This window comes from Aristolochia californica, unplaced genomic scaffold (genome assembly GCF_029961685.1).
Source record: "Aristolochia californica isolate CCGP_79_NKW_82.1479 unplaced genomic scaffold, dmAriCali1.0.hap1 SCAF_6, whole genome shotgun sequence".
In the NCBI taxonomy this organism is placed as follows: domain Eukaryota; kingdom Viridiplantae; phylum Streptophyta; class Magnoliopsida; order Piperales; family Aristolochiaceae; genus Aristolochia; species Aristolochia californica.
Genome location: NW_027182257.1, coordinates 14,100,444 through 14,114,034, shown reverse-complemented (window position 1 = coordinate 14,114,034; position 13,591 = coordinate 14,100,444).

Below are 13,591 nucleotides of genomic sequence, written 5' to 3'. Positions count from 1 at the left end.
AAGTGGGTTGTTTGGCTCTGGTAAAATATCCAACCACATGAGAATCTGATTTTTTCTACTCCTTTAAATTTTTGGCATATTAGGCCACTTGCATCCTCTACATGTTTATCGCATACAAATCCACCACATTTAAAGCAAGTTAGGATAAGTTAGAACTCCCTTTCCTATAAAATTCCACCAAGCTAATTATTAGGGGTTGTACTAGTGGAATCTAACAAACATGGATAACAAAACCTAGAGTTCATTTTTAGTGCATGAAATAATTTCTTCACTTACATTTATTATAGTTTTAAAAATTTTTTGCGTACATGAACTCTAAAATTTTCATTTTTTTGGGATCTTTTTGCCTTATAATTTTTTTTTTTAAGAGAAAAATGGGAGGGCGAAAACTCAAGTTTGGAAAAAAATTTTGAACATCCAAAATGGGAAATGCACAAATGCAGAGAGAGATATGTCCAAAACGTATCTGTGATTTTTAAAGATAGGCAAAAAGTGGGTTGTTTGGCTCTGGTAAATATCCACCCACTTGAGAATCTGATTTTTTCTACTCCTTGAAATTTTTGGCCTTAGTTGGCCACTTGCATCCTCAAAATGTTTCTGGCATGCATGTCAACCACATTTAAAGCATGTTAGGATTAGTTAATTGTCCCTTTCCTATAAATTTCCATAGAGCTCATTATTAGGGGTTGTACTAGTGGAATTTCCCAAACATGGTTAAGAAAACCTTCGAGTTCATTGTTAGTACGTGAAATAATTTTCTTCACATACATTTATTTTAGTTTTCAAATTTTTTTGCGTATATGAACTCTAAAATTTTCACTTTGCTGGTATCTATTTGTCTTATATCATTTTTGTTTACGAGAAAAATGGGAGAGGGAAAACTCAACTTTGGATTTGAAAAAAAATTACAACATCCAAAATTGGAAATGCACAATTGGTGAGAGAGATAATTCCAAAAAGTATCTGTGATTTTTAATGATAAGCAAAAAGTGGGTTCTATGGCTCTGGTAAATATCCACGCACTTGAGAATCTGATTTTTTCTATTGCTTGAAATTTTTGGCATCATTAGGTCACTTGCATCCTCAACATGTTTCTGGCATGAATATCCACCACATTTAAAGCATGCTAGGATCAGTTCGATGTCCCTTTCCTTTAAAATTCCATAGAGCTAATTACTAGGGGTTTTACTAGTGGAATTTCCCAAACATGGATCACAAAACTGTGGAGTTCATTTTTAGTGCATGAAATAATTTTCTTCACTTACATTTATTATAGTTTTAAATTTTTTTTGCGTACATGAATTCTTAAATTTTCATTTTGTTGGGATCTATTTGCCATATATCTTTTTTTTTACCAGGAAAATGGGAGAGCGAAAACTCAAGTTTGGATCTTAAAAAAAATTTGAACTTCCAAACTAGGAAATGCACAAATGTAGAGAGAGATAATTCCAAAAAGTGTCTGTGATTTTTAAAGATAGGCAAAAAGTGGGTTGTTTGGCTCTAGTAAATATCCACCCACTCGAGAATCTAATTTTTTATGCTCCTTGAAAGTTTTGGCATCATTAGGCCACTTGCATCCTCAACATGTTTCTGGCATGCATATCCACCACATTGAAAGCATGTTAGGATCAATTAGATGTCCCTTTCCCATAAAATTCCACCAAGCTAATTATTAGGGGTTGTACTAGTGGAATTTGCCAAACATGGATAAGATAACCTTGGAGTTCATTTTCAGTACGTGAAATAATTTTCTTCACAAACATTTATTTTAGTTTTCAAATTTTTTTCCGTATATGAACTCTAAAATTTTCATTTTGTTGTGATCTATTTGCCTTATTTCTTTTTTGTTTACGAGAAAAATGGAAGAGCAAAAACTCAAGTTTGGATGTGAAAGAAAATTTGAACATTCAAAATGGAAAATGCACAAATACTGAGAGAGATAATTCCAAAAAGTATCTGTGATTTTTAAGGATAGGCTAAAAGTGGGTTGTTTGGCTATGGTAAAATATCCAACCAGTTGAGAATCTGATTTTTTATACTCCTTGAAAATTTTTGCATCATTAGGCCACTTGCATCATCTACATGTTTCTGGCATGCATATCCACCACATTTAAAGCAAGTTAGAATAAGTTAGAAGTCCCTTTCCTATAAAATTCCACCAAGCTAATTATTAGGAGTTGTACTAGTGGAATTTCCCAAACATGGATAATAAAACCTAGAGTTCATTTTTAGTGCATGAAATAATATTTTTCACTTGCATTGTTTTAGTTTGCAAATATTTTTGCGTACATGAACTGTAAAATTTTCATTTTGTTCGGATCTATTTGCCTTATATATTTTTTTTTACGAGAAAAATGGGAGAGCGAAAACTCCAGTTTGGGTCTGAAAAAAAATTTGAACATCCAAAATGGGAAATGCACAAATGCAGAGAGAGATAATTCCAAAAAGTTTCTGTGATTTTTAAAGATAGGCAAAAAGTGGATTGTTTGGCTCTAGTAAATATCCCCCCACTTGAGAATCTGATTTTTTATACTCCTTCAAAATTTTGGCATCATTAGGCTACTAGCATCCTCAACATGTTTCTGGCATGCAAATCCACCACATTTAAAGCATGTTACGATCTGTTAGATGTCCCTTTCCTATAAAATTTCACAGAGCTAATTATTTGGGGTTGTACTAGTGGAATTTCCCAAACATGGATAAAGAAAACCTTGGAGTTCATTTTTAGTATGTGAAATAATTTTCTTCACATACATTTATTTTAGTTTTTTAATTTTTTGCGTATATGAACTCTTAAATTTTTATTTTGTTGCGATCTATTTGCCTTATATCTTTTTTGATTACGAGAAAAATGGAAGAGTAAAAACTTAAGTTTGGATCTGAAAAATAATCTGAACATCCAAAATGGGAAATGCACAAATGCAGAGAGAGATAATTCCAAAAAGTATCTGTGATTTTTAATGATAGCAAAAAAGTGGGTTGTTTGTCTATGGTAAATATCCACCCATTTGAGAATCTGATTTTTTCTACTCCTTTAAATTTTTGGCATCATTAGGCCACTTGCATCCTCAACATGTTTCTGGCATGCATATCCACCACAATTTAAGCAAGTTAGGATCAGTTAGAAGTCCCATTCCTATAAAATTCCACCAAGCTAATTATTAGGGGTTGTAATTGTGGAATTTCCCAAACATGGATAACAAAACCTCTAAGTTAATTTTTAGTGCGCGAAATAATTTTGTTCACTTACAGTTTTTATAGTTTTCAAATTTTTTTGCATACATGAACTCTAAAATTTTCATTTTGTTGCGATCTATTTGCCTTATATCTTTTTTGTTTACGAGAAAAATGGGAGAGCGAAAACTCTAGTATGGATCTGAAAAAAAATTTGAACACCGAAAATGGAAAATGCACAAATACTAAGAGAGATAATTCCAAAAAGTATCTTTAATTTTCAAGGATAGGCCAAAAGTGGGGTGTTTGGCTCCGATAAATTATCCAACCACTTGAGAATTTGATTTTTTCTACTCCTTGGAATTTTTGGCATCATAAGGCCATTTGCATCCTCTACATGTTTCTGGAATGCATATCCACCACATTTAAAGCAAGTTAGGATAAGTTCGAAGTCCCTTTCTTATAATATTCCACCAAGCTAATTGTTAGGGGTTGTACTAATGGAATTTCCCAAACATGGATAACAAAACCTAGATTTCAATTTTAGTGCATGAAATAATTTTCTCCACTTACGTTTATTATAGTTTTCAAATTTTTTTGCGTACATGAACTCTAAAATTTTCATTTTGTTGGGATCTTTTTGCCTTATATTTTATTTTTACGAGAAAAATGGGAGTGCGAAAAACACAAGTTTGGATCTGAAAAAAAAATTTAAACATCCAAAATGGGAAATGCACAAATGCAGAGAGAGATAATTCTAAAAAGTATCTGTGATTTCTAAAGATAGGCGAAAAGTGGGTTGTTTGGCTCTGGTAAATATCCACCCACTTGAGAATCTGATTTTTTCTACTCCTTCAAATTTTTGGCATGATTAGGCCACTTGCATCCTCAACATATTTCTGGCATGCATATCGACCACATTTAAAGCATGTTAGGATCAGTTTGATGTCCCTTTCCTATAAAATTCCACCAAGCTAATTTTTAGGGGTTGTACTAGTGGAATTTCCCTAACATGGATAACAAAACCTTGGAGTTCATTTTCAGTACGTGAAATAATTTTCTTCACATACAACTATTTTAGTTTTCAAATTTTTTTGCATATATGAACTCGTAAATTTTCATTTTGTTGCGATCTATTTGCCTTATATCTTTTTTGTTTACGAGAAAGATGGGAGAGCGAAAACTTAAGTTTGGATCTGAAAAAAAATTTGAACATCCAAAATGGGAAATGCACAAATGAATAGAGAGATAATTCCAAAAAGTATCTGTGATTTTTAATGATAGGCAAAAAGTGGGTTGTTTGGCTCTGGTAAATATCCACCCACTTGAGAATCTGATATTTTCTACTGCTTCAAATTTTTTGCATCGTTAGGCCACTTGCATCCTCAAAATGTTTCTGGCATGCATATCTGCCACATTTAAAGCATGTTAGGATCAGTTAGATGTCTCTTTCCTGTAAAATTCCACAGAGCTAATTATTCTGGGTTGTACTATTGGAATTTCCCAAACATGAATAAGAAAACCTTGGAGTTCATTTTTAGTACGTGAAATAATTTTCTTCACATACATTTATTTTAGTTTTCAAATTTTTTTGCATATATGAATTCTTAAATTTTCATTTTGTTGCGATCTATTTGCCTTATATCTTTTTTGTTTACGAGAAAAATGGGAGAGTGAAAACTCAAGTTTGGATATGAATAAAAATTTGAACATCCAAAATGAGAAATGCACAAATAAAGAGAGAGATAATTCAAAAAAGTATCTGAGATTTTTAATGATACGCAAAAAATGGTTTTTTTGGCTGTGGTAAATATCCACCCACTTGAGAATCTGATTTTTTCTACTGCTTCAAATTTTTGGCATCATTAGGCCACTAGCATCCTCAACATGTTTCTGGCATGCATAACCACCACATTTAAAGCATGTTAGGATCTGTTAGATGTCCCTTTCCAATAAAATTTCACAGAGCTAATTATTTGGGGTTGTACTAGTGGAATTTCCCAAACATGGATAACGAAAACCTTGGAGTTCATTTTTAGTACGTGAAATAATTTTCTTCACATACATTTATTTTAGTTTTTAAATTTTCTTGCGTATATGAACTCTTAAATTTTTATTTTTTTGCGATCTATTTGCCTTATATCTTTTTTTATTACGAGAAAAATGGGAGAGTGAAAACTCAAGTTTGGATCTGAGAAATAATTTGAACATCCAAAATGGGATATGCACAACTGCAGAGAGAGATAATTCAAAAAAGTATCTGTGATTTTTAATGATAGCAAAAAAGTGGGTTGTTTGGCTATGGTAAATATCCACCCATTTGAGAATCTGATTTTTTCTACTCCTTGAAAGTTTTGGCATCATTAGGCCACTTGCATCCTCAACATGTTTCTGGGATGCATATCCACCACAGTTTAAGCAAGTTAGGATCAGTTAGAAGTCCCATTCCTATAAAATTCCACCAAGATAATTATTAGGGGTTGTAATTGTGGAATTTCCCAAACATGGATAACAAAACCTCTGAGTTCATTTTTAGTGCGTGAAATAATTTTGTTCACTTACATTTTATATAGTTTTCAAATTTCTTTGCGTACATGAACTTTAAAATTTTCATTTTGTTGCGATCTATTTGCCTTATATCATTTTTGTTTACGAGAAAAATGGGAGAGCGAAAACTCTAGTATGGATATGAAAAAAAATTTGAACATCGAAAATGGAAAATGCACAAATGCTGAGAGAGATAATTCCAAAAAGTATCTTAAATTTTTAAGGATAGGCAAAAAGTAGGGTGTTTGGCTCAGGTAAATTATCCAACCACTTGAGAATCTGATTTTTTCTACTCCTTGAAATTTTTGGCATCATTGGGCCATTTGTATCCTCTACATGTTTCTGGCATGCATATCCACCACATTTAAAGCAAGTTAGGATAAGTTCGAAGTCCCTTTCCTATAAAATTCCACCAAGCTAATTGTTAGGGGTTGTACTAGTGGAATTTCCCAAACATGGATAAAAAAACCTAGATTTCAATTTTAGTGCATGAAATAATTTTCTTCACTTACATTTATTATAGCTTTAAAATTTTTTTGCGTACATGAACTCTAAAATTTTCATTTTGTTGGGATCTTTTTGCCTTATATTTTATTTTTATGAGAAAAATGGGAGTGCGAAAAACACAAGTTTGGATCTGAAAAAAAATTTGAACGTCCAAAATGGGAAATGCACAAATACAGAGAGAGATAATTCCAAAAAGTATCTGTGATTTCTAAAGATAGGCAAAAAGTGGGTTGTTTGGCTCAGGTAAATATCCACCCACTTGAGAATCTGATTTTTTCTAATCCTTTAAATTTTTGGCATCATTAGGCCACTTGCATCCTCAACATATTTCTGGCTTGCATATCGACCACATTTAAAGCATGTTAGGATCAGTTAGATGTCCCTTTTCTATAAAATTCCACAAAGCTAATTATTATGGGTTGTACTAGAGGAATTTCCAAAACTTGGATAAGAAAACCTTGGAGTTCATTTTTAGTACGTGAAATAATTTTCTTCACATACATTTATTTTAGTTTTCAAATTTTTTTGCGTATATGAACTCTAAAATTTTTTTTTTGTTGTGATTTATTAGCCTTATATCTTTTTTGTTTACGAGAAAAATGGAAGAGCGAAAACTCAAGTTTGGATGTGAAAGAAAATTTGAACATCCAAAATGGGAAATGAACAAATGCAGAGAGTGATAATTCCAAAAAGTATCTGTGATTTTTAATGATAGGAAAAAAAAGGGTTGTTTGGCTCTTGTAAATATCCACCCACTTGAGAATCTTATTTTTTTGACTCGAAATTTTTGCATCAGTAGGCCAGTTGCATCCTCAACATGTTTCTGGCATGCATATCCACCACATTTAAAGCATGTTAGGATCAGTTAGAAGTCCCTTTCCTATAAAATTCCACCAAGCTAATTATTAGGGGTTGTACTAGTGGAATTTCCCAAACATGGATAACAAAACCTCAGAGTTTATTTTTAGTGCGTGAAATAATTTTCTTCACTTACATTTTTTATAGTTTTCAATTTTTTTTGCCTACATGAACTCTAAAATTTTTATTTTGATGTGATCTATTTGCCTTATATCTTTTTTGTTTACGAGAAAAATGGAAGAGCGAAAAGTCAAGTTTGGATCTGAAAAAAATTTGAACATCCAAAATGGAATATGTACAAATACTCAGAGAGATAATTCCAAAATGTACCTGTGATTTTTAAGGTAGGCTAAAAGTGGGTTGTTTGGTTGTGGTAAAATATCCAACCACTTGAGAATCTGATTTTTTCTACTCCTTGAAAATTTTGGCATCATTAGGCCACTTGCATCCTCTACATGTTTCTGGCATGCATATCCACCACATTTAAAGCAAGTTAGGATAAGTTAGAAGTCTCTTTCCTATAAAATTCCACCAAGCTAATTATTAGGAGTTGTACTAGTGGAATTTCACAAACATGGATAACCAAACCTAGAGTTCATTTCTAGTGCATGAAATAATTTTTTTCACTTACTTTGTTTTAGTTTTCAAATATTTTTGCATACATGAACTCTAAAATTTTCATTTTGTTCGGATCTATTTGCTTTATATTTTTTTTTACGAGAAAAATGGGTGAGCGAAAACTCCAGTTTGGGTTTGAAAAAAAATTTGAACATCCAAAATGGGAAATGCACAAATGCAGAAAGAGATAATTCCAAAAAGTATCTGTGATTTTTAAAGATAGGCAAAAAGTTGGTTGTTTGGCTCTGGTAAATATCCCCCCACTTGAGCATCTGATTTTTTATACTCCTTCAAATTTTTGGCATCATTAGGCCACTTGCATCCTCAACATGTATCTTGCATGCAGATCCACCACATTTAAAGCATGTTACGATCTGTTAGATGTCCCTTTCCTATAAAATTTCACAAAGCTAATTATTTGGGGTTGTACTAGTGGAATTTCCCAAACATGGATAAAGAAAAACTTGGAGTTCAATTTTAGTACGTGAAATAATTTTCTTCACATACATTTATTTTAGTTTTCAAATTTTTTTGCGTATATGAACTCTTAAATTTTTATTTTGTTGTGATCTATTTGCCTTGTATCTTTTTTGATTACGAGAAAAATGGGAGAGTTAAAACTCAAGTTTGGATTTGAAAAATAATTTGAACATCCAAAATGGGAAATGCACAAATGCAGAGAGAGATAATTCTAAAAAGTATCTGTGATTTTTAATGATAGCAAAAAAACTGGGTTGTTTGGCTATGGTAAATATCCACCCATTTGAGAATCTGATTTTTTCTACTCCTTGAAATTTTGGGCTTCATTAGGCCACTTGCATCCTCAACATGTTTCTGGCATGCATATCCACCACAGTTTAAGCAAGTTAGGATCAGTTAGAAGTCCCATTCCTATAAAATTCCAACAAGCTAATTATTAGGGGTTGTAATTGTGGAATTTCCCAAACATGGATAACAAAATCTCTGAGTTCATTTTTAGTGCGTGAAATAATTTTGTTCACTTACAGTTTTTATAGTTTTCAAATTTTTTTGCGTACATGAACTCTAAAATTTTCATTTTGTTGCGATCTATTTGCCTTATATCTTTTTTGTTTACGAGAAAAATGGGAGAGCAAAAACTCTAGTATGGATCTGAAAAAAAATTTGAACATCGAAAATGGAAAATGCACAAATGCAGAGAGAGATAATTCCAAAAAGTATCTTAAATTTTTAAGGATAGGCAAAAAGTGGGGTGTTTGGCTTGGGTAAATTATCCAACCACTTGAGAATCTGATTTTTTCTACTCGAAATTTTTGGCATCATTAGGCCATTTGCATCCTATACATGTTTTTGGCATGCATATCCACCACATTTATAGCAAGTTAGGATAAGTTCGAAGTCCCTTTCCTATAAAATTCCACCCAGCTAATTGTTAGGGCTTGTACTAGTGGAATTTCCCAAACATGGATAACAAAACCTAGATTTCAATTTTAGTGCATGAAATAATTTTCTTCACTTACATTTATTATAGTTTTCAAATTTTTTTGCGTACATGAACTCTAAAATTTTCATTTTGTTGGGATCTTTTTGCCTTATATTTTAATTTTACGAGAAAAATGGGAGTGCGAAAAACACAAGTTTGGATTTGAAAAAAAATTTTAACGACCAAAATAGGAAATGCACAAATGCAGAGACAGATAATTCCAAAAAGTATCTGTGATTTCTAAAGATAGGCAAAAAGTGGGTTGTTTGGCTTGTTTGGCTCTCGTAAATATCCAACCACTTGAGAATCTGATTTTTTCTACTCCAAATTTTTGGCATCATTAAGCCACTTGCATCCTCAACGTATTTTTGGCGTGTATATCGACCACATTTAAAGCATGTTAGGATCAGTTTGATGTCCCTTTCCTCTAAAATTCCACCAAGCTAATTATTAGGGGTTGTACTAGTGGAATTTCCCTAAGATGGATAACAAAACCTTGGAGTTCCTTTTCAGTACGTGAAATAATTTTCTTCACATACAACTATTTTAGTTTTCAAATTTTTTTGCGTATATGAACACGTAAATTTTCATTTTGTTGCGATCTATTTGCCTTATATCTTTTTTGTTTACGAGAAAAATGGGAGAGCGAAAACTTAAGTTTGGATCTGAAAAAAAATTTGAACATCCAAAATGGGAAATGCACAAATGCATAGAGAGATAATTCCAAAAAGTGTCAGTGTGGGTTGTTTGGCTCTGGTAAATATCCACCCACTTGAGAATCTGATCTTTTCTACTCGAAATTTTTTGCATTATTAGGCCACTTGCATCCTCAACATGTTTCTGGCATGCATATCCACCACATTAAAAGCATGTTAGGATCTGTTAGATGTCCCTTTCCTATAAAATTCCACAGAGCTAATTATTAGGGGTTGTACTAGTGGAATTTCCAAAACATGGATAAGAAAACCTTGGAGTTCATTTTTAGTACGTGAAATAATTTTCTTCACTTTCATTTATTTTAGTTTTCAAAGTTTTTCGCATACATGAACTCTAAAATTTTATTTTGTTGCGATGTATTAGCCTTATATCTTTTTTGTTTACAAGAAAAATGGGAGAGCAAAAACTCAAGTTGGGATCTGAAAGGAAATTTGAACATCCAAAATGGGAAATGCACAAATGCAAAGAGCGATAATTCCAAAAAGTATCTGTGATTTTTAATGACTGGAAAAAAATGGGTTGTTTGGCTCTGGTAAATATCCACCCACTTGAGAATCTTATTTTTTCTACTCCTTGAAATTTTTGGCATCGTTAGGCCTCTTGCATCGTCAACATGTTTCTGGCATGCATATCCACCACATTTAAAGCATGTTAGGATCAGTTAGAAGTCCCTTTCCTATAAAATTCCGCCAAGCTAATTATTAGGGGTTGTACTAGTGGAATTTCCCAAACATGGATAACAAAACCTCAAAGTTCATTTTTAGTGTGTGAAATAATTTTCTTCACTTACATTTTTTTAGTTTTCAAATTTTTTTGCATACATGAACTCTAAAATTTTCATTTTGTTCCGATCTATTTGCCTTATATCTTTTTTTTTTACGAGAAAAATGGGAGAGCGAAAACTCCAGTTTGGATCAGAAAAAAAATTTGAACTTCCAAAATGGAAAATGCACAAATGCTGAGAGAGATAATTCCAAAACGTATCTGTGATTTTTAATGATAGGCAAAAAGTGGGTTGTTCTGCACTGGTAAAATATTTAGCCACATGAATATCTGATTATTTCTTCTCCTTGAAGTTTTTGGCATCATTAGGCCATTTGCATCCTCAACATGTTTCTGGCATGCATATCCACCACATTTAAAGGATGTTAAGATCAGTTAGAAGTCCCTTTCCTATAAAATTCCACCAAGCTAATTATTAGGGGTTGTCCTAGTGGAATTTCCCAAACATGGATAACAAAACCCATGAGTTCATTTTTTAGTGCATGAAATAATGTTCTTCACTTACATTTTTATAGTTTTCAAATTTTTTTGCGAACATGAACTCTAAATTTTTTTTTTGTTGCGATATATTTGCCTTATATCTTTCTTATTGACGAGAAAAATGGGAGAGCGAAAACTCAAGTTTCGATCTGAAAAAAAATTTGAACGTCAAAATGGGAAATGCACAAATGCAGAGAGAGATAATTCCAAAAAATATATGTGATTTTTAATGATAGGAAAAAAGTGGGTTGTTTGGCACTAGTAAATTGCCACCCACTTGAGAATCTGATTTTTTCTAATCGTTGAAAATTTTGGCACCATTAGGCCACTTCCATCCTCAACATGTTTCTGGCATACATATCCACCGCATTTAAAGCATGTGAGGATCAGTTAGAAGTCCCATTCTTATAAAATTCCACCAAGCTAACTATTAGGGGTTGTACTTATGGAATTTCCCAAACATGGATAACAAAAACTCTGAGTTCATTTTTAGTGCATGAAATAATTTTGTTTCACTTACATTTTTTATAGTTTTCAAATTTTTTTGCGTACATGAACTCTAAAATTTTTATTTTGAAGCGATCTATTTGCCTTATATCTTTTTTTTAAGAGAGAAAAGGGAGAACAAAAACTCCAGTTTGGATCTGAAAAAAAATTTGAACATCCAAAATGAAAAATGCACAAATGCAGAGAGAGATAATTCCAAAAAGTATCTGTGATTTCTAAAGATAGCAAAAAAGTGGGTTGTTTTGCTCTGGTAAATATCCACCCACTTGAGAATCTCATTTTTTCTACTCCTTCACATTTTTGGGATCATTTGGCCACTTGCATCCTCAACATGTTTCTGGCATGCATATCCACCACATTTAAAGCATGTTAGGATCAGTTTGATGTCCCTTCCCTATAAAATTCCACCAAGCTAATTATTAGGGGTTGTACTAGTGGAATTTCCCTTTCATGGATAACAAAATCTTGGAGTTCATTTTTTAGTGCATGAAATAATTTTCTTCACTTACATTTTTATAGTTATCAAACTTTTTTGCATACATGAACTCTTAAAATTTTTTTTTGTTGCGATATATTTGCCTTATATCTTCTCTGTTTACGAGAAAAATGGGAGAGAGAAAAACTCAAGTTTGGATCTGAAAAAAAATTTGAACATCCAAAATGGAAAATGCACAAATGGTGAGAGAAATAATTCCAAAAAGTATCTGTGATTTTTAAGGATAGGCAAAAAATGTATTGTTTGACTTTGGTAAAATATCCAACCGCTTGAGAATCTGATTTTTTCTACTCGAAATTTTTGGCATCATTTGGCCACTTGCATCCTCAACATTTTTCTGACATGCATATCCACCACATTTAAAGCAAGTTAGGATCTGTTAGAAGTCCGTTTCCTATAAAATTCCACCAAGCTAATTATTAGGGGTTGTACTAGTGGAATTTCCGAAACATGGATAAGAAAACCTTGGACTTCATTTTTTAGTGCAATAAATAATTTTCTTCACTTACATTTTTATAGTTATCAAATTTTTTTGCGTACATGAACTCTTAAAATTATTTTTTGTTGCGATATATTTGCCTTATATCTTTTTTGTTTACGATAAAAATGGGAGAGCGAAAACTAAAGTTTGGATCTGGGAAAAAATTTGAACATCCAAAAGTAACTGTGATTTTTAATTACAGGAAAAAAATGGGTTGTTTGGCTCTGGTAAATATCCAACCACTTGAGAATCTGATTTTTTCTACTCCAAATTTTTGGCATTATTAGGCCACTTGCATCCTCAACATGTTTCTGGCATGCATATCCTCCACATTTAAAGCATGTTATGATCAGTTAGATGTCCCTTTCCTATAAAATTCCATAGAGCTAATTATTAGGGGTTGTACTAGTGGAATTTCCCAAACATGGATAAGAAAACCTTGGAGTTCATTTTTAGTGTGTGAAATAATTTTCTTCACTTATATTTATTTTAGTTTTCAAAATTTTTTGCGTGTATGAACTCTAATATTTTCATTTTGTTGCGATCTATTAGCCTTATATCTTTTTTGTTTACGAGAAAAATGGGAGAGCGAAAACTCAAGTTTGGATCTGAAAAAAATTTGAACATCCAAAAAGGAAAATGCACAAATACTGAGAGAGATAATTTCAAAAAGTATTTGTGATTTTTAAGAATAGGAAAAAAGTGTGTTGTTTGGCTTTGGTAAAATATCCCACCACTTGAGAATCTAAATTTTTCTACTTCTTGAAATTTTTGCCATCATTAGGCCACTTGCATTCTCTACGTGTTTCTGGCATGCATATCAACCATATTTAAAGCAAGTTAGGATAAGTTAGATGTCCCTTTCCTCTAAAATTCCACCAAGCTAATTATTAGGGGTTGTACTAGTGGAATTTCCCTAACATGGATAACAAAACCTGGGAGTTCATTTTTAGTGCATTAA